Below are 25,607 nucleotides of genomic sequence, written 5' to 3'. Positions count from 1 at the left end.
CTTCAGAGCTCCCCGGGGTAGACTTGCCCGTCTAATGGACATTAAGGGCCTTGGTTCTCATTGCTTTAAATATCTTTCAAGTGCAGAGTTGGAAAAATATAGCAAAACGATAGGACAAATGCACCATGTCATGCATTATACGCCCAGCCTGAAATGTCTGCGCATCCTCGTCTGGAGATTGTAGCTTTCCACTATTTCTGTTGAGTAGGACTTGGGCCTCTTGCCCCCGTGCGATATGTGTTGCGTTGTTTTTTTTTTTTTCTTCTGGTTCAAAGAAAGTCCAGTTGCTTTTATCTCCAAGACAGGTTTTCTCCTAATCTTCATCTAGCATTCACGTAGTTCTGGCAGATCTTTCGGTACTTATTTTACCTCTTTTCTGATGTATTCCATGTGACGGTAAACAAAAGAACACTAAACAGAGTTAGAACGGTCCATGCAGACTTTGTCCTGTTTTCTTTAGGCAGGAATTGTAGGACCGAAATAGTGCCTTGAGAGGATCCAAAGCGGGGCCCCTGGGTGGTCTATGGTGTTAGCCTATCACGCCTTTTAATAATAACGTTAATGTCGGTATTTGTTAAGCGCTTACTCTGTGCAGAGCACTGTTCTAAGCCCTGGGGGAGACACAGGGTCATCGGGTCGTCCCACGTGAGGCTCACAGTTAATCCCCATTTTCCAGATGAGGTAACCGAGGCCCAGAGAAGTGAAGTGACTCGCCCACAGTCACACGGCTGACGAGTGGCAGAGCCGGGAGTCGAACCCATGACCTCTGACTCCGAAGCCCCGGCTCTTTCCACTGAGCCGAGCCGCCGTATCTTCCTTCCCTGGGACTCACTCGGGGAACGGTAAAGATTTCCCGATGCGGGAAACTTTACAGCTGAATTGGGTTTATTCTCAAGTGGAAGAGTTCTTGATTCAGCTTTCTTCTAAGCAAACAGACACGCACGCAAAGACTCCCCACACAGGTGTAAGGATAACCATCCGGATTACCTGATCCAAGATTTAGGATTGGCTGGGTGGCTCCCAGGCAGCTTCCAGGCCTGTGAATGGCTGTCTAATAAGAAGAATGGTACTCGTTAAGCGCTTACTAAGTGCCAAGCCCTGTTCTAAGCACTGGGGTAGATACAACTTAATCAGGTTGGACAGAATCCCTGTCCCACATGGGACTCGCACTCTTGATCCCCGTTTTTCCCACCGAGCTAAATGAGGCCCAGAGAAGCGAAGCGGGTTGCCCGAGGTCACGCAGCAGACGAGTGGCAGAGCCGGGATTAGAACCCAGGTCCTTCTGCCTCCCAGGCCCGGGCTCTTCACACTAGGCCACGCTGCTTCTTATGTCTAGGGAGGGAGGGGTCCACGACCCTATCGTCCACCCTCCCAGGGACAGGACGTGGGGTTGGGACTGAGATTGAGAAAGGCCAGGGCTAGGGCAAGAGGAAGCAGCTTGGCCTAGTGAAAAGAACACAGATCCGGGAGTCAGTGGACTTAGGTTCAGAGCCCGACTCTGCCGTTTGCCTGCTCTTGGGCGAGTCACTTCACTTCTCCGGGCCTCACTTACCTCATCTGTAAAATGGGGGATTAATGTTGGTATCTGTTAAGCGCTTACTATGCGCCGAGCACTGTTCCAAGCGCCGGGGTAGACGCAGGGGAATGAGGTTGTCCCACGTGGGGCTCACAGTCTTAATCCCCGTTTTACAGATGAGGTAACCGAGGCACCGAGAAGTTAAGTGACTTGCCCAAAGTCACACAGCTGACACGTGGCCGAGCAGGGATTCGAAGCCGTGACCTCTGACTCCGAAGCCCGTGCTCTTTCCACTGAGCCACGCTGCTTCTCTAGCGGGATTAAATCCTCCTCCCTCAAATTTAGGCCGTAGCGCCACCCTGACGTTGAACAGTCAGATCATTATACGGGTGGGACGGGGACTACGTCCAATGTCATTATCTTGTGTCCACCCCAGCGCTTAGTACAGGGCCTGGCACGCAGTAAGCGACTGATCGGTACTACAGAACGAAAAAAGGAACTGTACCACCTGGAGAATTTAGCTCTGACACAGGACTAGGTCGTAAGCTTGTAAGCCTCTGGACTGAAAGAGCACTGTGGGCGGCAATATATCTACCAACCCTGGTCTAACGGTAATAATGACTGTCACATTCATTAAGCGTTTACTACGTGCCAGGCGCTCCACTCAGGACCGACGTAGATACCGTACAATCAATCCGATTGGACAGATGGGGTTCACGGCCTATGGGGGAAGGAGAACAGGTATTCGACCCCCATTTTACGCATGAGGGAACTGAGGCACGGAAAGTTAAATGACCGGCCCCGGGTCCCGCAGCAGGCGGGTGGCGGGACCGGGATTAGAATCCAGATCCTCCGACTCCCAGGCCCGTACTCTTTCCACTAGGCCACGCGGCGTCTCCACCTTCTAGCCTCTGATAAGAAAATTTTCTACGCAACTGTTAATTCTCTTCCAGAGACAAATGAGGATAAAACATAGGAAATATGCAGTGCGTAGGTCAAAAATTCACCCAGAGCTTCGTCGGAAAGATTTTCCCAGATCCATTCGATTCCAGGGGCATCTGGAGGCTGCTGCAAGCCTTCCCGAATCCTCAAATTCTTTTCACTTCCATTCCCGACGCGAGTCAGATGTTGGTCTGCTGGCCTGGTAACAAAGCTTGCCACTTCATATTCTCTGAGTGGTTTGGCAATCCTTCATTAGCCGTTTCCTACATCTGTTCAGTTTTTTGTTTTTAATTCTTTCACAGGTGGTAACTGCTTGTCGATGGAGGTGAATTCTGTCGTTTCAGTGGTTCCTTCCAAGGGCGTATTTCTCACAGATCCCAGCTACAGATCCGACGGTTCGAACGTCAGGGTTTCACTATCCCCGTAATTCGTGTTTTTGCAGGGTGCAACTCCGACATAATCATCTCATTCTCGGTAGTTTTCTTCTCTGAAGATTCACCCGAGTGTGGTCTAATGGAAAGAGCACGGGTCCGGGTGTCGGAGGGCCTGGGTTCCAGCGTGGCTCAGCGGAAAGAGCCCGGGCTTGGGCCTCAGAGGTCATAGGTTCGAATCCCGGCTCTGCTACTCGTCAGCTGTGTGACCGTGGGCGAGTCACTTCACTTCTCTGGGCCTCAGTGACCTCATCTGGAAAATGGGGATGAAGACTGGGAGCCCCACGTGGGACCACCTGATGACCCTGTATCTACCCCAGTGCTTAGAACAGTGCTCTGCACATAGTAAGCGCTTAACGAATACCAACATTATCATCCCGGCTCTACGACTCGCCTCCTGGGTGACCCCGACCGAGTCACTTCACCTCTCTCTGCCTAAATCTCCTCATCCGTTAAATGGGAATTCAATGTCTGTTCTCCTTCTACTTAATAATGATTAATAATAATCGTGGCATCCGTTAAGCGCTTCCTAGGGGCCAGGCACCGTACTAAGCATTGGGGTAGATACAAGGTAACCCGGGCGTCCCACGTGGGGCTCGCAGTCTTAATCCCCATTTTCCAGGTGAGGTCACTGAGGCCTAGAGAAGTGAAGCGACTTGCCCGAGGTCACGCCGCAGAGACGTGGCAGAGTCGGGATTAGAACCCAGGTCTTTCTGACTCCCGGGCCCGGGCCCTACCCACTGAGCCGCGCTGCTGCTTCTACTTAGCCCGGGAGCCCCATGTGGAACAGGGACGGCGTCTGACTGAGTTCATTTCTACCCATAATGACGCTTAAAACAGTCGTTTGCTATACAAGGTGGACACGGAGAAGGGGATGGTGGAGAGATTCTGTTTCTTTGCTATTGTTTCAAGGAGATGTTCATCCCCTCGATTCTAGCTACCGCTATCGTTCTCGTCCGTCCGTCTCCCCCGCTTAGACCGTGAGCCCGTCAGAGGGCAGGGACCGTCTCTATCTGTTACCGATTTGTCCATTCCGAGCGCTTAGTACAGTGCTCTGCACATAGTAAGCGCTCAATGAATACTATTGAATGAATATATGAAATCTAGATACAAGGAATAGGTCGGTTCATTCATTCATTCAGTCGTATTTGCTGAGCGCTTACCGTCTGCAGAGCACTGTAGTAAGCCCTGGGGAGAGTAGGATACAACAGTCAACGGTCACATTCCCCGCTCACAACAAATTTACAGCCTAGAGGGTTGGCGTTGGAGCAGCAGAGCGGTGGTAAGGAATGAGTGAGGAAAGGTAGGAGGGTTTGGACTGACGGTAGAGATTTCGGTTTGATGCGGAGATGGGTGGGCCACCGCCCAATGTTTTTGTAGAATAATAACAATGTTGGCATTAGTTAAGCGCCTGCTATGTGCCGAGCACTCTTCTAAGCGCTGGGGGAGATACAGGGCGATCGGGTTGTCCCACGTGAGGCTCACGGTCTTCATCCCCATTTGACAGATGAGGTCACCGAGGCACCGAGAAGTGAAGTGACTTGCCCAGGGTCACCCAGCTGACGGGTGGCGGAGCCGGGATTAGAACCCGCGACCTCTGACTCCTAAACCCGGGCTCTTTCCAGTGAGCCACGCCGCTTCTCTGTAGAAGCAGAGTGAATTACAGTCTGGAGTGGGGAGAGGCAGAAGGCAGGGAGGTCACTCATTCACTTATTCACTCAACTGTATTTCTAGAACGCTTACTACGTGTAGAGCACAGTACTAAGCGCTCGGGAGAGATAACAGAATTAGCAGAACGTTGCCCGCTCGTAACGAGCTTACAGTCTAGAGGGACAGTGAAACGACTGATTTACAAAATATGTCATTGGAAATATGTACAATTACCGTATGTAATTGTCATTCTCAGCCCGGTTCTTTGAACGCTTAGAACAGTGCTTGGCACATAGTAAGCGCTTAACAAACGCCATAAGAAGAAGAAGAGTTATTTAAAAAGTAGCCCTTGGATAGGTTTGCTTCTTTTTGATTCAGCCTTCGGGATTTTGGGATGTCAGCGTTCTTAATTGTGGGTTTGCATCCGGTGACGTTTCTAGACATCTGAATTTACATCGCCTCAGCTTCAAGTGTGCAATGTTCCAAAGCAAATGTTTATATAATTTTAGAAACGTTCATTAAAATTTGAGTAGAGATGATTGATCCAGGAGCGAGATAAGCCGGGAAAACCCCATCCTTTCACGGCTCTCGGCGATCTCTCGGGCTGACCGAAAGCTTCTTGAAATTTGGAGCGATTTGGGACTTTTTTGAGAAACCAAATGCTCTTTTTCTTCCCCGTTCTTCTGTAATAAGTGAAATAGAAAGATACCTCGGTTCAGGAGGGAATCGTCTGCACTATTCCAAGGGGAGATCGGCCTCACTGATCTCCGAGTGTCCGGTAGACCGCTTCCTCGTCAAAACCTTCCCGGTAAGACCTTTTCTAAACGGATGACGATAATAGGATTTGCTAGGTCCTCACCGTGTATGGAACCCTGCGTTGAGCCCCGGGGTAGGTACGATCTCGGTAGACTGGACACCGTCCCGGTCTAAAAAGGAAGGCGATCAGCTGCCTCGGAACTTCGTGAATGCCAAGTTAGAGCATTCGCGGTCTCCAAATGAAGGGATGAGGCAGGTTGGAAGGCTTGGAAGTAAGTCACTTAACTTCTCTGGGCCTCAGTTCCCTCATCTGTAAAATGGGGATGAAGACTGTGAGCCCCACGTGGGACAACCTGATTCCCCTATGTCTACCCCAGCGCTTAGAACAGTGCTCGGCACCTAGTAAGCGCTTAACAAATACCAACATTATTATTATTACCCATCCAATTAAATGTAAAATACCTCCCAGAATAAATTCCTGTAGCCCGAGCACTGTTTGTAATAATAATAATAATGTTGGCATTTGTTAAGCGTTTACTACGTGCAGAGCACTGTTCTAAGCGCTGGGGGAGATACAGGGGAATCGGATTGTCCCACGTGAGTCTCACAGTCTTCATCCCCATTTTACAGATGGAGTAACCGAGGCACCGAGAAGCGAAGTGACTCGCCCACCGTCACACAGCTGACAAGTGGCAGGGTCGGAACTCGAACCCGTGACCTCGGACTCCCAAGCCCGGGCTCTTTCCACTGAGCCACCTAAGTGCCGGGAGAGAATGCTCAGGTGGGAATCAGACAACCTAAGAGAGCAAACCGTAGGATTACTGCAAGGTTGACTGTGCCTACTTGGGGCCTGATGATCGAATGATTTGTTCGAAAGGCTTTTCGGGGGAATGTCGTTCTAGCTTCCTGGAAGCCAATAAATAGGACCGAATGAATACCAACTCTGTTACACTGTACTCTCCCAAGCCGGGAGTACAGTGCTCCGCGCACAGTAAACGCTCGATAAATACGCCTGAATACCAACTCTGATACCCTGTACTCTCCCAAGCCGTTAGTACAGTGCTCCGCGCACAGTAAACGCTCGATAAGTACGACCGAATGAATACCAACTCTGTTACACTGTACTCTCCCAAGCCGTTAGTACAGTGCTCCGCGCACAGTAAATATGATCGATCGATTGATTGGGAGTATGTAGAGATGCCTTTTTTCGTTCATTTGACTGCCTTCCCTTCCCAGGCGTTCGAACTTCAGAGAAAAAAAGGACGTTTCTTCTCATCTTCAGCGGCAGCACACCTGGCTGTGCTGGGCTGGAGTTTACTCTGAGTGAAGGTAACTCACAGATCTACATCACAGAGACACGCCACCACCTGCGGGGTAACAGCCGGTGTTAACCGATGCGAAATTCCACCTCGGCAAGGATGTCCGCCGACAGAGGGGCTTGGCGTTTCGGCCCAGGCGGACCAACGGGGAAGCGGAATGGCCTAGTGGAGTCGGAGGACCTGGGTCCTAATCTCCACTCGGCCACTTGTCTGCAGGGTGACCTCGGGCAAGTCGCTTCGCTGGGCCTCAGTTACCTTACCTGTAAAATGGGGATCGAGCGTCCCAGTCCCTCGGGGGACACGGACTGTGTCCAACCTGATTAGCCTCTATCTTCCCCGAAGCCTGACACAGTGCCCGGTATATAGCGGGTGCTTCACGGTGCCTTAGAAAATACGCTCAACAAATACCATTAAAAAAAAGCAGCTGACGTTCAGGTTGGTTTCAAATACCTGGTGGATGATTAGCAAATCCTTTTATATCCTTCCCCCGCAGGAAGGTGAGAAAATTCCTCTCGGACAGGAGAAACTCTGCAACTTTTATCTCATCAAGAGGGAAAATTCTCTCCTTGGTGACGTGTGAACACAAGAGTCTCTTGGGCTGGCCAGGTGAGAGAGAGACCGATTTTCAGCTCATAAAAACTTTCTGCTTTAGACTAATGTAGGACAAATAAAATCAGATGAGATATTCAAGGCAAGCGGAGCAGAATCTCCTGGTCATATCCTTTCATTTGTAGAGGACGTAAAATTATAGAATCCTGTCACATCTGGGTGTTACTGAAATTTCTTCAGCTGTTCGACATTATCGAGGGAGTCTCTAAGTTCCATCTTCAACTCCCTGGGATTGTTCCGCTAAAGAGCATTAAGATGTGACCAAATTTTTTTTTTTAATTCATTTTCTTTCATTTTCTGTAGCTAAATATCTTTCTGTCTGAGCAGGAAGAATGCTATTGTTAGTTTAGATAGCACAGAGTAATACAGTTTGTACAAAGCTTGAACTGTTCAACTTTGTTCTTTGCAGAAATTTAATGAAATGGGGAGAAAAGAAAGAGGATGGTTATTTTCAGGCTGAAAGAATGAAATAATCAGTGCTACGAAAGCATGTGTTGCTCCAGCTTAGCATCCACTCCCCAGAAGTCTTTATTTTGTTCCTTTCCTCGCCTTATAAAATATTAACTAGAACTCTTCCAAGGCTATTCCTTTGCTCTCAAATTCTTCTTTTCTTCGGGGGTCTGACGACGTCGTGTGGAAAACATACGCATCCTTTGCAAACACCTTGAGCTTTTCACGACGGAGAGGTCTCCTTATACAGTGTGCTCTCCCAAGCTCTTTCTAGAGTGCTTTGCACACAGTAAGCGCTCAATAAATACGACTGAGTGAATGAATCTGTAAACTCGATTCAGCGAAGTCTCAATTACCCGCACACATGGCCGGGAACATTCGCACGGATAACTGTCAGTCAGTCGTATTTATTGAGTGCTTCCTGTGTGCAGAGCACTGTACTAAGCGCTTGGGAGAGTACGCTATAACAAGAAACTGACACACTCCCTGCCCACAAGGAGCTGACAGTCTAGAAAATTGAAATGGCAAATAAAGCAGAGAGTGCCAGGCCCTGCTCACACGCATCTTCAGACATTTTCCAACTGATTTCTCCCCTCTCTCCTCAGGCTTCCATATATATTTGGACACGCTCACCTCCTTCCCCCACAGCCCGGGTTTCCACCTGCCTTTCGTCCTCCTCCCGGCCTACAGCCACACGTCTGTGAGCTGTTAAACTTCGGAAGCCGGAGAGTGGGGCGGGGCAGGGAGAAAGTCAAGATTGCCTCAGTAGCCTTTTGTATCTTGGAGCGCGGATGGGGCACAATAAATCAATTTATTGAGCGTTTACTGGGTGCGAAGCACGGAACTGAGCGCTTGGGAGAGTACAATATAACGATATAAGAGAGTTGGTAGTCACATTCCCCGCCCACGGTCAGCTTACACAAAGATTCGGGGCGGTCCCACAGTCACCTGGGAAGAGCAAACGATGCTTGGACAGGATAGAGTCGGCCTGATTTTCTCCTCCTCCGCTCAAGCCCGGGGGGAAACACTCAGCAAACCAGCCCCAGCATTTAACCCGCTCCATTCCTGCTCATCGGTCCTCCTCCCTCCGCCACTTCTAAACCAGATCATATCCTTTCCCTCTTCGAAAGCTCTTCTAAAACTCTCCCTGTTCCATGAAGACTTCCTAGATGAACCTTGCAATAGCAATAATGATTGGGGTATTTGTGAAGTGATTACTATTTTTGACGGTGTCTGTTCTAAAGGCAGGGGTAGGAACAAATGGATTTGGCCAGACAGAGTTCCTGTCTCGCACGGGGCTCACAGTATAAGTAGGAGGGACACCAGGTGTTGAATTCCCACTTTTCAGTTGAGGAAACCGAGGCACGGAGCAGTGAAGGGACCTGTCTGCTTCATTCTTCCTAACGCTTCTCTATCGATTGAAGGCACGTCTTCTCCAAGAGGCCTTCCCTAAGCCCTCATTTCCTCTTTTCCCATTCCCGTCACCCCGACCGCACTCCTCTCTAGTCTCGTCTTATGCCGTCGAGTCGTCTCCATAGATCCATAATTTCTATTAATATCTGACTCCCCCTCTAGATCGCAAGCTCGTTGTGGGCAGGGAATGTGTCTGTTACAGTGTCGTGATACACTCTCCCGAGCTCTTAGTACAGTGCTCTGCACACAGTAAGTGCTCAATAAATACTGATTGAATGTGCACATTCCAGAAATACAATCTTTTCTTGAGAAACAAAACCCTGAGAAAGCGTTTGGGCACTTATGATTTTATGCTTTTTTTCCTCTAAGTGAAACCTAAAGTGTGGGAGAGGGGAAAAGCAAGCGGAACCTAGTGAAAGAGGGGAAAAGGGAGAGAGACTCCAGTCCAATCAGATCTGCCCCGATATTTATCCTGCTTTGAATGTTTATTTATGTTTACATCATTTGGTCTGTCTTGTCATCCTCTCTTAAATGGCAGATTCCTCCAGGTTGTGGTCCAGGAATTCTCTACAATCCTAAGGACAAAGTATGGTCTTAATAATAATAACACTTGTGGAAGTTGTTGAGCATTTACTAACTGCCAAGCAGTGTACTAAGCACAGGGGTAGATACAAGGTCATCAGGGCCCACCTGGGGCTCCCAGTCTAAGTAGGAAGGAGAACAAGGATTGAATCCCCATTTTGCAGAGGAAACTGAGGCACAGAGAAGTTAAGTGACCTGCCCCAAGTCACACAGCAGACAAGCGGCAGAACCGAGATTAGAACCCAGGTCCTCGGGTCCCCAAGCCCATGGTCTCGCCAACAGGCCTTGCTTCTTCCCCTTCCCACAAGAAGCTGACAGTCTCAGAGGGGGACATGGACAACAAAAATAAATCTATTATGTATATAAATGCTTTGGGGCAGGGGTTAGGGTGAATAAAAGGTGAAGATCGAAGTGCAAAGTCGATGTAGGAAGGAGAGAAGAGTAAATGAGGACTTAGTCAGGGAAGAGCTCTTGGAGGGAACTGAGGCACAGAGAAGTTAAGTCACTTACCCAGAGTCACACAGCAGGTAAGCAGCGGAGCGGGGACTAGAACTCAGGTCTTCTGATTCTCTTTCTACTAGGCCATGCTGCTTCTAAATACAAAATGAAATAAAAATGAATGGCCCACATTTAAAATTAGTGTACATATTTTCCTGATTCAGTAAAGATAGTTTGCATTCCCGTCTCCAGTGTACGAATTTTTGAAGATGCACCTGGTCCTCTTAATGCTCATCTCTAAGGCTCTTATGACAAATAATTATGATTAACTACGTGAATCAACAGAAGTACATACCTCTTCTACTCAGGTACTTAATCAGGAATGTAAGCCAAATTGTTATTAACTGAGCCGGGGAACGCTACACGAGCAAAATCTTTTGAATAGTTGAATTGTTCCACTGAGGTTGCAGTTGTAAAAAAAAAAAAAAGAGCTATTTCGGTGATGGATGACTGAGATTTCAGCGAGAGAGTGAAGCAAAATTGGGTGATATTTTTGGCCAAAATTACAGGAACCAGTGTGTGTTCTGGATTCAAACTCGGAAGCGGAGATGAATATAACTGAGAGAGGCCCAATCAAAGATGTAAAACACTCTAAGACATTCTCTTGCAGCCCTGAAATGGAGAAGAGAAATGGACTGGGTTATATTACCTTGTGTTCCACAGGTCATTCTAATCTCAATCAGCTGGTAATTATTAAGCCCACTGTGTAATAAGCACTCTAATAAGCGCTTGGGAGAATCCAGTAGGGGTAGAATAGCTAATCCCTATGCACGAGGGTCTCCTCCAAGAGGCCTTCCCCCACTAAACCCTCATTTCCTCTTCTTCTACTCCCTTCTGCATCGTTCTCGCCATCTTTATTCGCTCCACCTTCATCCCCACAGCACTTAATTAAATCATCAGTAATTTCTTTATTCTAAGGTCTGCCTCCCCCTCGAAAATGTAATCTCCTTGTTGGCAGGAAACACGTCTACCAACTCTGTTATACTGTACTCTCCCCAGAGCCTAGCATAGTGCTCGACACACAGTACGTGCTCAATAAATACGGTAGATCGATTAATTGATTGAAATTACAAACAGGAAGTTCTCGAATAGAGTTTGTATATTGTAAACTGTAAAAGTGCAATGAAAGGGCAAAAGTGTTGAGATGATAGGGAGGGTGTGATCGGAGAGAAGAAAAATAGCCAGCCGAGGGGGGCGAAATTTATGTGCGTTTTGGAGGCAGGGAGAGCTCCGTTCTGGTAGATCTGAAGGGAGAGGAATTATTCTGGGGTGGCGGAAGGGAAAGAGCCAAGGTCAGAGATGGATGAGTTGATAAAAGGAAGATGGGCTGGGAGAAATGGAAAGTGAGATCTGGAGTGTAGGAGAAGAGAATGGAAAGGTTAAGAGGGAGAGAGCTGATGAAGCAACGATATTTATTCATTCAGTAGTATTTATTGAGCGCTTACTATGTGCAGAGCACTGCACCAAGCGCTTGGAATGGGCAATTTGGCAACAGAGAGAGACAATCCCTGCCCACTGATGGGCTTACAGTCCAATCGGGGGAGACAGACAGGCAAAAACAGTAGCAGTAAATAGAATCAAGGGGATGTACACCTCATTAACCAAATAAATAGGGTAATAAAAATCTATACAAATGAGCAGAGGAGCACAGTGCTGAGGGGAGGGGAAGGGAGAGGGGGAGGAGCAGAGGGAAAGGAGGGGAAAGGGGGCTTAGCTGAGGGGAGGGGAAGGGGGGGCAGCGAGGCAGCAGAGGGAGCAGAGGGAAAAGGGGAAGCTCAGTCTGGGAAGGCCTCCTGGAGGAGGTGAGCTCTCATTGAGTGCTGTCTGCAGGACACTGTACTAAGTGCTTGGGAGAGTAAAAACCACAATATAACATATGCATTCCCTGCCCACAGAGAGTCTGAAGTCTAGAGGGGGAGACGGGCATTGATAGAAATTAATTACGGATAATCACGTAAGTGCCGAGGTGCTGGACGTGCGGTGAATAAAGGGAGCAAGTCGGGGTGACACAGAAGGGAGTGGGAAAAGAGGAAATGAAAGCCTCTCGGAGGACATGGGCCTTCAGTAAGTCTTTGCAGCGAGGAGAGTAACTGTGGGATAGGAGGAGGGAGGGCGCGTTCCAGGCCAGAGGCGGGATGTGGGCGAGGGGTCGGTGAGTAGAAGAGATGGAGGTACGGTGAGAAGGCTGGCATTAGAGGAGCGAAATATGCGGGCTGGGTTACGGTAGGAGAGTAGCGAGGCGAGGTAGGAGGGGGCGAGCTGATGGAGTGCCTTAAAGCTGATGATCAAAAATCTTCTCTGAGCAAAGTCGAATAGGTCAAACGAGCAACATTTTCACCCCATCATCACCGATAACACTCAACAAGTGTCTGTGTTGTTCAGAGGACTGTATCAAGCGCTGTTGGATTTGTTTTAATGGGTAAATTATAAGACACTCTCAACGTCCCCTTCACGGCTATGTCAGCGTGAGGCAAGCGTCCGTTTTGAAGACCACTCTTCTACAGAAAAATATCAGTGCGGAGGTTGAATCTTCATGATGTGGCAACCGAGGGTTAAGGGGAGCTCTTTCAGGACTCTCAGGTGGCAGCTGTCAATCAAACAGGCTCGCGAGCTCTTCAGGAGGCTAAAATATCCCAGGATTTTGATCCCAATTTAGTCTTCTTCAGTCCTTATCATGCTGAATTGCAAAAACAGGACAGGTTTTGAAGTTTGGTTTGTTAAAGATTCAGCTACTTTTAGCACCCTTCAACCAAACCTAAATCTAGGAAGTTTTTATCGACGTGCTGTGGGGTTTCGTTTCTTCTGTGCAGAGCAGACCGCCACAGACTTCTCAATTTGGATTTTAGAAGATTGGAGGTAGGGCAATCTCCTTGGAGATCTTATAATTTGGGGATTGCCCCCCCCCCACGCCCCAATTTGTCCAGGCAAAATTAGCTGAGTGACCTTCAGATATACCGGGCGTCTTTCCTTGAATAGCACGCTAGGTTGGGAGAGACTATGAATCTGTCTTTTTTTTTTTTTATTCTTTTCATTTTAAATGTGCTGGTTTGGTGACATGGGCCCAGAAGCCTTGACAGTAGATAAAATTTAATAAATGTAATAAACAAATAGCGTCCAGGGCTTTGCGTGAGGTGTTGCTGAGTTCACAGCGCAGTCGTGGCTGCCGGTGTTACTCTACCTCGTGACTGGAAAGCAATATAAACTCATATTCCAAAAGGCAGGGAATGGAAAACAAATTCAATTCTCAAGGCTGTATTATTAAATAAGAAATGCGTGGCACCTCAGAAAAAGTGGCTTTCTTCTACAGGAGGGTGCTGTTTGAAAACATTGGTAGTAAAAAATTAAATTAAAAAGTATTCTGTATTTTTCTCAAACCCGGGCAAAGCTTGGTGCTATGTTCCGTCTCGCCAAACCGTGGGCGGTCTTAAAACCAACACCAGAGGGAATAACATCTCTCTGGTGAAACGCTATTTTCCGTACCTCAGTTGCCTGCCAAGAAGCCTGACCGGGGATTTTATTATTTTCAAGATTCCTTTGGGCTATTATAATAACTGTGGTATTTGTGGCTCAGGGGAAAGAGCCCGGGCTTGGGAGCCAGAGGCCATGGGTTCGAAACCCGACTCTGCCACTTGTCAGCTGTGTGACTGTGGCCAGGTCACTTCACTTCTCTGGGCCTCAGTGACCTCATCCGTCAAATGGGGATGAAGAAAGACTGTGAGCCTCACGTGGGACAACCTGATTCCCCTGTATCTCCCCCAGCGCTTAGAACAGTGCTCTGCACATAGTAAGCGCTTAACAGATACCAACTTTATTATTATTATTATTATTATTATCACCTTGCTCTATGCCGATCAGTGTACTAAGTGCTGGGTAGATACAAGACAATCAGGTCCCACACAGGGTTCGCAGTCCAAGTACGAGGGAGATTCAATCCCTGTTTTCCATTTTCTGATGAGGGAACTGAGGCAGAGAGGAGTTAAATGATCTACCCAAGGCCACTCCCCAGGTAAATGGCAGGGGCGGGATCGGAACCCAGGTCCTCTGGCTCCCAGTCCCACGTTCTTTCCATTAGGCCACACGGAAATCCTATTCAGAAGAAAATATTCATTGAGCACTTTCTGCGCACTAGCTAGACACTGTACAGAGCAGTAAAAGACTTGGTTTCAACCAAGGAGAGGTTGGTTATTATCATTTTTTATTATTGTGGTATTTACTAAGTAGTTACTGTGGGCCAAGCAAAGAGCTTGACAACTGGAAGCTTGAACACACTTGTAGTGGATGGAGACAAGATTGAAATTTGGAGTTTTTTCTCTCCCGGGATCGATGATCAATAATAAAGGAACTAGTAGTCAAGAAATACGCCCAAGATTAATGTTAGGAAGACTCGCTACAAAGAGGCTGGAAAAAGTCATGAAACGGGCCGATGTAACAATTGCCAGAAAAATCGGTACAATACAATCAGCGTTCTAGGAATTCTAGGAGACAAGATAGATAAGATTAAATTGATCCTCTCCCTCTCATTTTAATCTATAGTCCATTGTTCTCCATATGCCTGAGAAGCCTGAGAAGCAGCGAATCCCAGCTCTGCCACTTAGCTGTGTGACTGTGGGCAAGTGACTTCACTTCTCTGGGCCTCAGTTCCCTCATCTGTAAAATGGGGATGAAGACTGTGAGCCTCACGTGGGACAACCTGGTTACCCTGTATCTCCTCCAGCGCTTAGAACAGTGCTCTGCACATAGTAAGCGCTTAACAAGTACCAACATTATTATTATTATATGCAAAGAAGCAGTGTGGTCTAATGGAGAGAGCCAGCTCCTGGGAGTCGGGAGGACCTGGGTTCTAATTCTGACTCCTCCACTCGTCTGCTGGGTGACCTCTCATTCATTCATTGTCGTATTTTTTTGTATCCGTAAAGCGCTATACGAAGCGCTTGGGAGACTACAATTTAACAATGAACAGATACATTCCCTGCCCCCTACGAGCTTACGGTCTGGAGACCTTGGGCATGTCATTAACTTCTCTTCTGTTACCTCATCCCCTCCCCCTCCCACTTCCACGCCCATCCCTACCCCTTCCCCAGCCCCTCGTAGACCAGCTGTAACCCTGGCAGGCAACGTGGGGGGCCAGGGAGAAGGGGGCCGTTTTCTCCCCGAGCGGCGCCCGCAGTGGAAATTTAATAGAATCATTTTCTGCCTTTGAAATCCCACATGCTGTATCGATCTTCCTCTTATAAGTGCTATTATTATGGATCTCGATGCCTCTCGACTTGTAATAGGACAAGAGGTTCGTTGGGGAGTGTGTTTCCACAGATATTTATAAAGGCTTTCGAATAGGAACGATGATTTTGAAAGAATGGTGGAGATTCATTTTTTTCTCTTAGGCAGGGCTGTTCTGGGAAAAGGATTAGGCTAATACTTTATAGATCACAACATTTCTTTGTGGATTGTTCAACTTATTTTCAGCTATAAATTCATTCTGTAGTCTTTTCTCCACGACTGCAGATATTCAGTAACGATCTGTCGAGTATCTTTTCACGGTATTTGTCAAAACACCTAGAGTGGCTGAGTGGAAAGAGCATGAGCTTGGGCGTCAGAGGTCGTGGGTTCTAATCCCCGCTCCTCTTGTCAGTTGTGTGACTTTGGGTAAGTCACTTAACATCTCTATGCCTCAGTTACCTCATCTGTAAAATGGGGATGAAGACTGAGAGCCCCATGTGGGACATCCTAGTTGCCTTATATCTACCACAGCGCTTAGAACAGTACTTGGCACATAGTAAGCGCTTAATGAATACCAACATTATTATTATTACGATGTGCCAGGCACGTACCACCCGCTGGGGTAGCTACACGATGATCAGGATGGACACGATCCACATCCCTCTAGTCTGCAAGCTCCCACTAGACGGTAAGCTCACTGTGGGCAGGGAACGTGTCTACTAACTGTGGTAGCGTACTCTGCCAAGCGCTTAGTACAGTGCTCTGCACACAATAAGCGCTCAATGAATATAATCGAATGATCCCTCATGGGGCTCACAGCTTTAATCCCCATTTTACCGGGGAGCTAATCAGAGAGAAGTTAGGTGATTCGCCCAAGGTTACACAACAGACATTGGCGGAGTGGGGATTAGAACCCAGGTCCTCTGACTCCCAGACCCATGCTCTATCCCCTAGGCCACGCTGCTTCTCACATATTTCATCTAGAAATCCCAATGTGTGAGTTTTGTTGAATAAAATCAAGGTTTTCTCGGGCTCCATTTTCTAGGACCAGACCAGACCGTTCTAATCTCGGTTCCCTCACCTCTCTGCTGTGTAACTTTGGGCCCGGTCACTTCACTTCTCTGTGTCCCAATTATCTCATCTGTTAAATGGGGTTTAAGACTGTGAACCTCACGTGGGACAGGGGAAGATGTCTCTAAGCCAGCGCTTAGAACACTGCTTGATACAAAGTAAGTGCTTAACAAATACCATCATCATCATCATATGGGACACGGACTGTGTCCAATAATAATAATGATAATAATGATGTTGGTATTTGTTAAGCACTTACTATGTGCGGAGCATTGTTCTAAGCGCTGGGGTAGATACAGTACAGCGTAATCAGGTTGTCCCACGTGAGGCTCACAATCTTCATCCCCATTTTACAGATGAGGTCACTGAGGCCCAGAGAAGTGAAGTGACTTGCCCACGGTCACACAGCTGACGAGTGGCAGAGCTGGGATATGAACCCATGCCCTCTGACTCCCAGGCCCGGGCTCTTTCCACTGAGCCGCGCTGCTTCTCGTCCAGCCTGATAGCTTGCATCTACCCCAGTGCTTAGTACAGTGCCTGGCACACGGTAAGTGTTTAACCGATACCATAAAACAGAAGCTCAAAGCTTGTAAAGAACTTTTGTTCAGGTATTTAGATCTATTTCTTTTTAATATTTTTAAGGTGGGGGGGGATTAGGTATTTAGGGAGCCTCTCCTGCTAGACTCTGAGCTTTTTGTTAGTAGGGACCGTGTATACTAATTCTATTGTACTTTCCCAAGCACTTAATACAGTGCTTCATATACACTGTTGGTTCCCATAATAGTAATAAAAATAATTGAGTAATTGTGGTATTTGTTAAGGGTTTACTATGTGTCAAGCACGTACTACTAATCACTAGGGTAGATACAATAATCAGGTCCCACAGGGGGCTCATAGTCTAAGTAAGAGGGAGAACATCTGTTGAATCTCCATTGTGCAGATGAGGGAACTGAGGCACAGAGAAGTTGTGACTTGCCTAAGGTCACAGAGCTCAGATTAGAACCCAGATCCTCTGACTCCCAGGCTCTTACTCTTTCCTCCAGTCTATACTCCTCCTTAGTAAATTAAGGGTGATCGACTGGTTAGTTTGAGATAGGCTTTTCAGTGTTTCCAGAAGTGCCCCTCCAATGCTCTGGCTAATTCCCACCCCCTTGCCTCCTCGACTCTTCCAATACAACGGATGGCTCGCTTCTGGCTCGTCCCATTTTAAGAGGGGATGGAATCTCATCATGGAATTCACTCGTGACCTTCAAGGGCTGCACACAAGTCAGGAGCACGGATCTGCCGTGGAGCCGTAAACAGAGCGTCTGACCTTTCGACTGTTCTCGAATCTCCGTGGAGCCAACCTCTCCTCCGAAATATCGTTCGGCAAACATAACTCCACTCGCAGATGTCAGAGGCACCAACTCCTTCCTTGCCACTGTGCCCCGCGATGTCTCTCTACCCAAATAACTCCGCCGACGTGCTCGGAGAGAAGCTCGTCTTGCATCCCCGGAAGACGGTGTTCGATTCCTCTATCCATTATTTCTTTTCGTCCCATCTTCCCAAAACTAGAAGTCCGCGCATCAATCTTTTACTGGTATCTTAGCCGTATAAGCCCAACCTTCCTGGGGTAAGAGAGGAAAACACTCTAAGTTCTACCAAAAAAATCATCCTCATCCTCAGTGTTCATTTACTGCCTCCTGTCTGTATTCATTCATTCACTCATTCGATCGTAATTATTGAGCGCTTACTGTGTGCAGAGCCCCGTACTAAGCGCTTGGGAACATTTAACAGACACGTTCCCTCCCCACAATGAAGTTACAGTCTAGAAGAGGACAGTCATTAATATAAATATAGAAATGACAGATATGGACGTAAGGGATGCGGGGCCGGGATGGAGGGATGAATGAAGGAGCAAGTCGAGGTGATGCAGAAGGGAGAGAGAGGAGGAAAGAAGGGTTTAGTCACTAAAGGCCTCTTGAAGGAGATGCGAAGGGGGAAGGGATTCTAGGTCTTTGGAACATAAAGTTCCCACCCTGGAGGAGGTTACGGCCTAATGGATCTACGGATCTGTCAGCCTGGTCCATTTTCCCGTCTCAAATCCCTTGTTCCCTCTCTGTTTCGTCCCACCCTCTGAGCGTTCTTAATGGCACGAGTTAGCGAAAAGAATATGGAACTGGCCTTGGAAAAAGATAAGACCACCTTCTTAGTACTAACATCAGAGCCCAAGAAATTGGTATTGAAAGGGAAGCGGGTGGTGGGAGCGAGGCTAGTAAAAAAAAAAAAAATTCAAACCAATCGAATTAGAACCCTACCCCTCACTTTCTACTTGAAAGCACTTTTGGATCATTTTTATTAGCGATTCATCTCCCAAGCATGGAGCGGTATGTCAGCGTCCTTTCCCCCATTTTACACATGAGCAAACAGGGATATTACGAGACTCGCCGCGGGGCCCAGAGCGATTCAGGGGCAGAGTCGGGGATTGAACCGAGATATTTCGGAATTCATTTCCTTTCCACCGCCTTCCTTGCTGCACAGCGGATCGAGGGCTACTCCAGAAACGTCTGGAGTGATCAAACATCAATTTGGCCCCGTAGCTCGTGCTAATCAATGGAAATGAGATGACATTATCTTCTAATTTAACGGACACAGAATCCCATTCCCGAGATGGCCGCATCGGGTTTGACAGAGAAGGGATGTGAGAGACGGTTGAGAAAGAGATTTCCATGAGGTTCTCTGATGGTAGTGGACGGACGAGCCACACTGAAACCTCCGATGAACGGTATAGGATGGAGGAAAACTTCAGGGGAATAAGGATTTTAATTTGTAAACCGCTCCCTTTGGCAGAACGATGTGACGACGACGATGTGAATGTCGGTCGGTGTGAAATGCTGGAGTGCTGTTGAGAAAATGTGACGGTGGGATAAAAACCCACTCCCGAAATTTGACAAGTTACATAAGTTTTTATCGACACACGAGCAGAACCTGCCAGAATCTAAGGACTTCATTTTGGTGTCAAATCCTTTACTGTGACATCTGCCTTTTTAAAAAAAAAAAAAAATGAACTTTTTATTGTCAGGTGTTTAATGGATCGTTCTAAACAAGCTTAATATTCTTTTTGTAAATGGCGTGATGTATGATGTGTCATTATCCAGAACTGGTTGGTTTTTTTCCAGTCTATAATGTAAAATCTTTCAAAATTATTTATGGGATTTGTGTTGTAACCAAAGTCAGATAGAGGCAGGCAGAGCAGGGCGAACTCGGCCGAGATGGATTACAAATTCTACATTTACGGTTTGAATTAAGTGAAAAAACTCGTAGTTTATGAAATAAAAAAGATAAGGATGGGGATTAATAGCCCTTTCACAGGACTGCCTACCTCAGTCCCCAAATCCCCGACTTGTTCTGCTTCCAAACCACTCGTATTAATTTAAAAATCTCTATTTAAGGCAGGACTAGAAGTCTCTCTTTAGCCTCATCAGATACGGATTTTCAATCTAACAGATCCAGGAGCACATTTGGACTGGCTATTCTTCCCTTGGTGTCTCACTGGATGACATGAGGAATCACTGTGGTCATCAGATAGCAGAAACTCACCTTCTAGAGGACTGTGGCACAGTTCATGTGCCCTTGTGGGGCTGATGGGAAGCAAAGAAGTAAGGCAAGAATCAGAAAAGGCTCACAGGGTGGAAATCAAGTGAGAATGTTAATCGGGCAGTTAACGTGTACGGCTTTTCCTCAATAATAAGGGTGATATTTGTGAAGCACCGTCCTATGCACTGGGGTAGATACAAATTAATCAGGTTGGACACAGTCGATCTCCTAAATGGAGTCTCACGGTCCGATTAGGAGGGAGAACCGGTATTGAACCCCTGTTTTACAGAGGAGGAAACTGAGGCCCGGGGAAGTTAAGTGACTTTCCCAAGGTCACACAACAGGCAAGTGGCGGAGTCAGGATTAGAACCGAGCACGGCCGAGTGGATACAGAGCAAGCTTGGGAGTTAGACGGACTTATATTCTGATCCTCGTTCCACCACTTGTCTGCAATGTGACCTAGAACAACTCACTTCACTTTTCTGTGCCTCAGTTACCTCGTGTACAAAACGGAGACAGACTTGTGAGCCCCCCATGGGACATGGACTGCGTCCAATACGATTAGCTCGTGAGGAGGAGAACGGGGGATCGAAGCAGAGAGAGGAGAATGGGCCGAACGAAGCCGTTAGAGAGATGAGAACGGATGGATCGAAGCGGTAGAGGAGTGGAGAATGGTCTCTGGGAAGACCTTTCCGGTGTAAGGCGGAAGAAAGATTTAGAAAGTCCAGCGAATCCCACCCCAAGTTACCCATGGGCATCGCGGTGAAAAATAAATTAGCCTCCTGGAGGGCAGGGAATGTGTCTACTCAATCCACTGCTCTGCACACGGTTAGCACTCGACCAGTACCAGCGGTCGATTGGAGTACAGTAGGCAGGACTAGAGTGCTTCACGATAGGAAGAGGCTGAATTCACCCCAGCGCAAAGCACGCGGACACAGCGAGGCCTCAGCATCACGGAAGAAGATCGATGATATGTGAAGGCACACCATTCATTCATTCAATAGTATTTATTGAGCGCTTACTATGTGCAGAGCACTGTACTAAGCGCTTGGGATGAACAAGTCGGCAACAGATAGAGACGGTCCCTGCCGTTTGACGGGCTTACGGTCTGATCGGGGGAGACGGACAGACAAGAACCATGTTTATTGGGCTCTGCAGCCATATCCACACAAATTTCAACGGGAAAAGGCATTGCCTAGTGGACAGAGTTTGGGCCCGGGAGTCAGAAGGACCTGGGTGCTAATCCCAGCTCCGCCACTTCTCTGCTATGTGACCTTGGGCAAGCCGCTTCACTTCTCTTTGTCTTAGTTACATCATCTGTACAATGAGGATTAAGACTGGGAGCCCCACGTAGGACAGGGACTGTGTCCAACCTGATTAATTTGTGTCTAACCCAGCGCTTAGTACAGTGCCTGGCACATAGTAAGCACGTAACTAATACCACTAAAAAAAAAAATGCATACCATTTAAAAAAAATAACAAAAAACTCACATTCTCTGTAAGTAGAATGAATGATTCTTTCCTTGAGCACTCCCAGGGTACTCAGTGCTGTTCTGAGGGAACGTGTCTAGCACATCTCATATAATGTACTTTTCCCAAGCACTTAATACAGTGCTCTTCACAAAAGAAATGCTTAATAAATTCGATGGATTGACTGATTGAATTCTGGTCCACCTAAGCACCGGGCAGGAGTATGGGTGGTATGGGAGTATGGTAATAAAGGTATTTGCTTTTTAATCAAAACTTTTGACTTACCCTAACCTGTAATCCTCCATTTTTAGGACCATCATTTTCCCTTGGAAGTCATCACTGTGGTGTCACAGAGAGAAGATTGTGACTTCATGATTAAGAGCAGAAACAGAAGAAGGCCCCAAAATCTCATTTTCTGGAATGACTCGAGTATTGGATCAGAAGAGAAATAAGAAAACAGTCGATCGTTAAACAGAATGATTTCTAAATGGAATAGTTCTCCGTCTTTTTCACTCACGTCTAAAAGGCTTTAAGATGACAGCCTTCTAACCTTACACCGAAATATCCCGACAGCTGTGAGCTGAAATGAAGCTCTTCATTCTAGGCAACTGAATTTTTTCCTCATTAAGAAAGCCATCCCTCTGCCCAAACGCACAGACTCTGTTGATGTCCAGGGGGCGATTTAGAAACCGAAGCTTCCCCGAAGTGATTCCGGGGAAACTGATGTCTTCTAGTTCCTTATATTACAACTGTCCCAAAGGCCAGAAGTCCAGACACTTACTACAGAGCTTTCTACATAGTACGCGCCGAATAGATACTACTGTTATTATTAGAAATGGCTACCTGTTGATGAGACCTGAAACTTGGTACCTTATTCTCCAAATCCACTTTCCTAAGAAGCGGCGTGGCTTAGTGGAAAGAGCCCGGGCTCGGGAGTCAGAGGACGTCGGTTCTAATCCCGGCTCCTCCACCTATCTGCTGCATTACTTTGGGCAAGCCGCTTAACTTCTCTATCCCTCAGTTTCCTCATCTGTAAAATGGGGATGAAGACTGTGAGCCCCACGTGGGACAGTCTGATCAGCTGTATCCCCCCCCATCAGCGCTCAGAACGGTGCTTGGCACATAGTAAGCGCTTAACAAATACCATAATTATTATTATTACGACCGTAATCCTAAGGTAAAACTCTAAAACCCCTCTGACCAGCTGAGTTGAGGGCTTGTTGTTTCAAGGAGCCAGGACATGAAGGATTTTTGCTCTGACTTTAAAGTAACAGAGAGTAGCGGATTGGACAAGGCTGATTGATCTTAATGGTGGACTGGAGATTTCAGTAGGGCACCTTTTCCAACAAGGCAGCTCAAACCCATTCCAGATTCTCACCTCCTGAGATTGTTTTCCAAGGACGGCAGAAGCTCATTACTAAGATGAATGCCCCTAAAACCGTCCCGTGGGGATTTTTAATCCCCCCCGCCTCAAAATGAGCTGTAAATTCACCCAGGTAGCTGGAAAGGTAAAGCAATAATCTGATCTTCACTCCCAAGGGGTGGATATTTATTATAAACCTCACTCTAATACACTGTCCCAGTCTGGCATTTAGACAAGCCTTTTCTTGAAATACCTATCAAAGCCCTTCACCCGAGGATGAATTTAATGCCCGCAAGAATAGGAACGCGCCCAAGGAAATACAGCGCACGAGCGGGATGAAGACGCATCTCTGAGCAGTTTCATCAGGGCCGGCCTACCCCCGGGCGCACCGAGGATACGCAGAAAACCCGAAAGGGCAAATAATCCTCAACTCCGGGAGGTTGACGACGGCTTGGCGTGTCTTCCCGTCGCCGACGGGGACCAGAAGGCCGCACCTTTATCTGCGTAATCGGCCCCGAGAGCTGGGATCGGTCCCGACACCCGCCGCCTGGTCTTTCACGCTGCCCTTCGTGGAATGAGCGGTGACTTTGAATCCCAGAACGGGAGCCCCGAAACCCGCTTCAGAAGCGGTGCGACCTAGTGAGAAGAGCCGAGGCCTGGGGGGGTCAGAGGACCCGGGTCCTCATACCGGCTCTGCCGATTGCTTGCCGTGTGATCTCGGCCAGGGCACTGGACTTCTCTGGGCCTCAGTTTTCCTGTTCTCCCTCCTACTAAGACTGTGAGCCCCACGCGGGACAGGGACCGTGTCCAACCTAATTGATTTCTATCTACCCCAGAGCACAGAACGGTGTTTGATACGTAGCAAGCACTTAACAAGTACCAGAGAACAAAAACTGAAACAAACCCGGGAAGAGCGTGATGTAGCGGATAGAGCCCGGTCCTGGGAGTCAGAAAATCATGGGTTCTAATCCCGACTCCGCCACTTCTCTGCTCTGTGACCTTGGGCACTTCACTGTCCCTCAGTTACCTCATCTGTACAATGGAGATCTGTAAAATGGGGGACTGTATCCACCCCAACGCTCAGTACAGTGCCTGGCACCTAGGAAGCGCTTAACAGATACCATCGTTATTGTTATGGGGAGCTGGAGGTGGCCGGGCGCCGACGGGGGCGAGGGACGGTGGGAAGAAAGGTGTGTTGTCCATCATCTTGTGAGACCTCCGGCTACAACAGAGGACACAGGAGCTTTTCAGAACCCTCGTGTCTTGTGTTGCAGCCAGAGGAGCACATCTATTCGGCACAGAGAGCCCCTGACCGAGAAGACCGGAGGAATCCGTCAACCCGACCCTCCTCGACCCGACCGCGCCGGATCCCTCCGACCGGGGCTTTGGCCGCCTCTTCCCGGGCCCGGAGAAAAAGGGAGCCCGAACCCACCACGGCTCTGGAGGCAAACAGAGCGGTTTCGAAAGGTAATAAAAATTCCTCCGGCAACTCTCCCTCTTCTCCCTCAGCTACGCTTGGGCGTTTGCACTCCGGTTCGGCTCAAGGGGCTCCATTAATTCTCCAGGCACAGGCAGGGGGTGGAGGGACGATGGCACTTCGACGTTCGGGCTTCGGGGATACGCGTTGACTTCTGATTCACCACACTCGATTCCGGGCTGCCAGCGGCTCATAGGAACTCCAGAGGTGAGCAGGAAACCCCAGCTAGGATCGCAGACCCTTTATGGGCCTCATGCTTTAATTCAGAGCGGATCTCTGCTAGTCACCATCTGGTATACCCTCTTGCAAGTGGGAAGATATTCATTTCTCCTTTTATTTTGACTTGGCTTCCCCCCCCCCCCCGCTGGTTGTTTTCTCTAGGCTCGTGCCGCGGACTCCTTAGGAAAGTAGCTCACGGGCTTTGCGATTGAAGGAGCCGGGTGTCTGTCCTTCGAATCAGTTCAGTCGTAGCAGACTAACAGAGCGTGTGAGGGCATAAGCTCCGTCTCCTGCCTCGTAGAAGTGAAGGCCAACATGAGCAGTGGCATTTTGATAGATACCGTTTGGGAGGTCATGATGCTAAATCCCTTCAAGCAAATGTAAGAAGAAATTTCTTAGGCTGTGAGGGCTGGGATCTTTATAATTAAAGATATGGGTTTCTAAGTAGCTGTCTGCCCCAAAAGAAATATTCAAAGTGAGCAATCAGAGTGACACTAATCGTTGTACCTGTGCCAAACATCGTATTAAGCACCGGTGCAGACGATAATAATAATAATAATAATGGTATTTCTTAAGCGCCTATTATTTGCCAGGCACTGTTGTAAGCACGGGGGTGAATACAAGATAATCAGGTCAGACACAGCCCCTGTCTCACACAGGGCTCTCAGTCTTAATCCCCATTTTACAGATGAGGGAGCTGAGGCACAGAGAAGTCAAGTGACTTGCCCAAGATCACACAGCAGACAAACGGCAGAGTCAGGATTAGAACCCAGGTCCTCCGACTCCCGTGCTCTTTCTATTAAGCCGAGCTGCTTATATAACAGATGGCTGTTTCTAAAATCGATTAACTAGCCCCAGATTTCTACTCCTTGGCGAGGCTGTGACCTTTTTAAAATGGCAAACTGTTGCACGGTGCTTCCAGAGGACAGGAACTGGGCTTCAAGAAATCCTAAGAGTCTCCTTAAAAAGAAAGGGGGAAGGGGTGGGAGAATGGAGAGAAGGATCCACTGAGGAGCAGTCTGGCTTAGTGGAAAGCCCTCGGGCCTGG

General features: G+C 47.9%; 3 long non-coding RNA genes and 1 other non-coding gene across 4 annotated transcripts in view; 2 read left to right on the top strand and 2 right to left on the bottom strand.

Moving 5' to 3' along the window:
- The window catches only part of LOC114807633, a 38,759-nt gene extending 16,771 nt beyond the window's left edge, over window positions 1-21,988 (top strand). Inside the window, exon 2 of the long non-coding RNA XR_003755685.1 lies at window positions 21,812-21,988. This is a non-coding gene — a long non-coding RNA (uncharacterized LOC114807633). The remainder of the gene's footprint in view (window positions 1-21,811) is intronic.
- LOC114807634 lies at window positions 9,536-10,215 on the bottom strand. The gene is made up of 2 exons (XR_003755687.1): window positions 10,179-10,215; window positions 9,536-9,661 (listed from the first exon to the last, which is right to left on the bottom strand). It is a non-coding gene; the product is annotated as an uncharacterized LOC114807634 (long non-coding RNA).
- On the bottom strand, window positions 12,557-21,841 carry LOC120638123. The gene is made up of 3 exons (XR_005659608.1): window positions 21,786-21,841; window positions 17,767-18,061; window positions 12,557-12,843 (listed from the first exon to the last, which is right to left on the bottom strand). It is a non-coding gene; the product is annotated as an uncharacterized LOC120638123 (long non-coding RNA).
- Window positions 21,989-24,071: 2,083 nt separating the features above from the next.
- Window positions 24,072-24,150, top strand: MIR187 (microRNA mir-187). The gene has a single exon (NR_034907.1). It is a non-coding gene; the product is annotated as a microRNA mir-187 (primary transcript).
- The last annotated feature ends 1,457 nt before the right edge of the window (window positions 24,151-25,607 follow it).

Source organism: Ornithorhynchus anatinus, chromosome X3 (assembly GCF_004115215.2).
Source record: "Ornithorhynchus anatinus isolate Pmale09 chromosome X3, mOrnAna1.pri.v4, whole genome shotgun sequence".
In the NCBI taxonomy this organism is placed as follows: Eukaryota; Metazoa; Chordata; class Mammalia; order Monotremata; family Ornithorhynchidae; genus Ornithorhynchus; species Ornithorhynchus anatinus.
The sequence above is the reverse complement of the archived record's forward strand: the minus strand, read 5'-3'. Positions and strand labels throughout refer to the sequence as shown.